This window comes from Rattus norvegicus, chromosome 1 (assembly GCF_021556685.1).
Source record: "Rattus norvegicus strain SHRSP/BbbUtx chromosome 1, alternate assembly SHRSP_T2T, whole genome shotgun sequence".
NCBI lineage: Eukaryota > Metazoa > Chordata > Mammalia > Rodentia > Muridae > Rattus > Rattus norvegicus.
Window position 1 is genome coordinate 62,315,759 of NC_141534.1, and position 4,197 is coordinate 62,319,955.

Below are 4,197 nucleotides of genomic sequence, written 5' to 3' on the forward strand. Positions count from 1 at the left end.
AGAAGCACTGTCCTTACTCACTGCGTCTGGGCTTGTTCCTACCCTAACTGGGAAGCAGGAACCAAACACCCACTCCTCATGGGACTGTCCGTGATGAGGCCAGCTGAGGATCTGAACTGTCAGCAAGAAAGACAGGAGCTGTATGTGCCACAAACCAGAGCACAGTGTCCTGCATAAGCCCATCTCTCAAATGATGCCATCTCCTCCCAAGAGTGGCTCCAGTCTGGGTTAGGAGTGGGTCATGTATTCCGAGCTCTCTGCTACTCCTGCAAACACAGCAATGGTGCCTTCTCATGCTCATCTATAATGAGCCTAGGGATCAGCTAGAGGTCATACTCATGGGAATTCAGACTCAGTTCAATCTGCTATCCTGTAGCCCATGAGTCTGGACTCAACTTTAGTGGTCAAGGCCAGTGGTTTATTTCCTGGACAAGACTTTGAAAATGTTAGTGACACATTGTATGCCCTTGGCTGGCCTTCACTCTAATAGCCCTGAGTGACCATTCCAGCCTGCCCTCAGGGATTCAGATCAGCATTGGCCAGATCAGGCTCTTTGCTACCTGTTCCTATAGCTCACCTCCACTGTAGTTAATGTGTCCTGGCTGCTGCAGCTGCTCCAGAACCTACCAGATGTCTTCCCACAGAATCCTGTAGTCCCTGTGGGCTCATCCACAGACATCTCACACTCTCCCTGCTGGGAGTTAGGCTGGATGCCTGCTGTGTGGGAGCTGCCTTGCCTTGTGGAGCAGAGTCAGAAGCAGTGGAGGAGATGTTGTCTGCTGCTCTTAATGTCCTCAGTGTCCAGGGCTTGCCTGTGGTGTGGTTGTGGTCCAGCTCCAGTTAATCACTGATATAAGTTCATCCCATAGAAGCTGCGTACCCCATGAGGCACAGGGAGGACCATAACTGAGGGGGAACCATGCAATCCAGGACCCTGTTGGGATCAGGGAATATTCCAGGACCCCTCTCACGCAGGATGCAAGGCTAGGAGCTCTGTGTGCCCTGACACAGGGGCATGGGACCGTGACTCCCATGAAATGCTCCTTCATACCTATTACATCATCAGCTTTGAGAAGGTCTTCCTCAGTAAGTACATTCCACACTGCTTGCCTCTGCCATCTTGCTCTCTTTTCCCGGGCTGCATGCCCTTAGGAACATTGACATGTCTTCTATGAAAATTAATATTCTGTTAAATCATTTTGATAAACAGTTCTCAGCATGATATCTGTGTCCAGAAGTAGTCATCAGCAATTCTCACAGGGTAGGGAATCAAAATATTCCCCCTGCTCTTCGTCCTCCTCTTTCTCCTCCTCTTCCTTCTCTTCCTCCTCCTCCTCTTCTTTCTCCTCCTCTCTTCATCTTCCTCCTCCTCCTCCTCCTACCCTCCTCGTTCTCCTCCTCCTGCTGCTGCTGTGCCTAATGCTGCTTCTGCTATTGTTGCTACTCCTGTTGCTGCTGTAGTTTCTGCTGGTGTCTTTTCCATTGCCATGTGTCTGAAATCACCTACTGTTTATACTGAGGACATGAAAGAATTTCGAGATGACACTGTGAAATAGACAAGACAATTTATTCCAAGCAAAAAAGACAGTGAGGTAGAATTCTTAGCTTACCATTTGGGGCTTTGATTTGCCTTACTATATTATAACTTCTTTTTTCTACTTCTCAGTTGAGGTCTTTGAAAGAAACCATTTAGAACTACAACCTATAAAATTCAATAGATCACTAGGTCTTAGGAACAAAAAAAACCAGTATGCAAAATAATATGCATGCATGCAGGATTCTGACCATCAACTATAACCCACAAACTAGGTTGTTGATACTTATTCAATGACAAACCTTGTTAATTAGTTTTGAGGCTTAATGGAATGGGATGTTACATTTGAAAACATAAGACTCTGTTCTGCAGCACTTGTGATTGATGACCACATGTGAAAAGATCAGTAGCCCCTGGAGGAGTCCATGAGCCCATGAACCTCTTGTCCTCACCCTGTGGGAGCTATTGGCCTAAGGGGGAGCTGGAGTCCATCTGAAGGGATGGGCCAACTAGAAAACTCTGTAGAGTGTGGAACTCATCAATCCTATTGGGTCCCTGCTGGGTTGAGGAGAAATCAAGAAGAGGGAGAAGGCTTGGTGTTGGGGAAACCTCATAAAGAACTTAGAGCAGATACAAGGTAAGAATTGTGGGGAAAATGGAAACCAGAGACAGAGGAAGGACCAGCATAGAGCAAACTGAAAAGGACAAAGCACAAAGGTACCTGGGCTATGCCTGCTGCTTGTTCTCTGGACTCTCCCTGTGGCTCATTTCTGGGGGGAGATTCTGTTCTGCCCCAGGCGAGGTTTCTTTCTCCTTGGCATGCAGCAACACAGCTTTATCAGGGCATTTGCTATATTCCTGGTCCACCCCTTAAAACCTCTGTGCCGGACCCTGCTGTGGATGGGCTTATCCTCTAATGGGGCTCTGTGGGAGAGTGGGTTGTCTTCTTTGATTTCCTTATTGCTACTCTTCTCAGTGAAGATGCTTGTTGTTTGAATGCATGGGACACTCACGGCACATTTGTGATAGTGGTCCTGTGTAGGTGTCATCGGTAGAGGCCTGAGACGACCAGCCACAATGGATCTTTTGCCTCCTTTTTGAATGAGCATTCTGGCCATAGTGAGATACGTGACCATGGGAGGATGACACCCGCAAGGTGCCAAGGACTGGCAGGCTTCCACTCCTCTTTGGTTCTAATCTAAAAGCAGCAGCAGGATCAAGGCTAGGGAATGGTGCTGCAACGGGACTCACTTGCTGTGCCTGGGCTGTGCAGCCATCCCCCTGGAGAGCCTGCTTTTGTAGAAAGAAATAAGTTGCCATTTCCTCATTATATTTTCTTTGTTTTAAAGAGTGTTTTACTACAGAGGCTTGGAATCCAATGCTTTTCATGGCATCCAAAATGGCCGGGTCTGGTGTGAGGGGAAGCATTTCTTCATAGGGACCTATCAATCCGTTCCAGTGTTCTTTGAACCAAGGGTGTTTCATCGCCTTTCTTGCTGTTGGTCTAAAGTTGGGATTTACCCTCAGTAATTTACTAAGGAGGTCCTCCAGTTCTTTTGAAACCCCACAGGGAGCAGGATATACCCCTGCCACTACTTGTCTTTGCAGTTCTTGGATGATCACTGAATCAAATGGGAGCTTTCCCACTACCATACAGTACAAGACCACTCCTATAATCCACATATCATTCTTCGGCCCGTCATACCGATGGCCAAGGAGGAGTTCAGAGGACCCAAAGGAGTACGTGCCGCAGTGGTGGTTTAGCATTTTTCCAGGTTGACATTGGGTGCTAAGCCCAAAGTCGATGACTTTGACCTTTTTGTTTTTATCAATCATTATATTGTCCAGTTTGAGGTCTCGGTGAACAATCCCCTTTCCATGGCAGTAGCTCACTGCTGACAATATCTGTTCAAATATTTGCCGGGCCTCATCCTCCTCTATGTGCCCTGACTCTCTGATGTACTGGTAGAGTTCTTGGCCTTCCACCAGCTCCATTATGAGGTATATTCTCGTTTCCTTTTCAATAACTTGTATGAGAGACACTATGTTGGGGTGGTTGATCTTTCTCATTATGTTTGCTTCCATCATGGCTGGCTGGAACCACTGCTTGTCCTTTCGCAGAACTTTGACAGCCACCGGGGTTCCTGTGAGCCGGTGGTGGGCCAGGAGGACTTTGGCGTTGCCCCCTTGCCCAATTGTCCTCAATACTTGGTATTGGGAATGGAAGTTGCCCTCCTCAGAGATACTGGGCTCGGGTGTAGGGGTTGGTAACTCCTCCTCAGTCTCTGTAGGCATTTTATCAGTACTAATGCTACCTAAAAATAACAAAAATGGAATCAAATAATGAAAAAGATGGAGCAATATAGGAGCTAAAATTACACTTGTGGTACCTAAAAGAAAAAAACAAAAGAAAAAGAAAAAAAAACCAAACAAAGACAAAGTAAAAACTAGACTAGAAAAATAGAGCAAAATTATGAAAAAGTTAAGGGGAAAATATGAAGAGTCATAAGTAAAAGCCACCCAAATAACCAACCCCAAAATAGAAAGCCAAGAGCACACACATACTAAATGCAATGATGAAAATAAAAATCGTCATACTACAATAGGATTGGGCGGCCAAAGATGGTCAATACTATGAATAGATGTTCATTGAAGAAAAAAAA

At 46.1% G+C, this 4,197-nt stretch overlaps 1 pseudogene; it reads right to left on the reverse strand.

Moving 5' to 3' along the window:
• Window positions 1–2,261: 2,261 nt before the first annotated feature.
• Window positions 2,262–3,829, reverse strand: LOC148007091 (sperm motility kinase Y pseudogene; annotated as a pseudogene).
• Window positions 3,830–4,197: the final 368 nt, after the last annotated feature.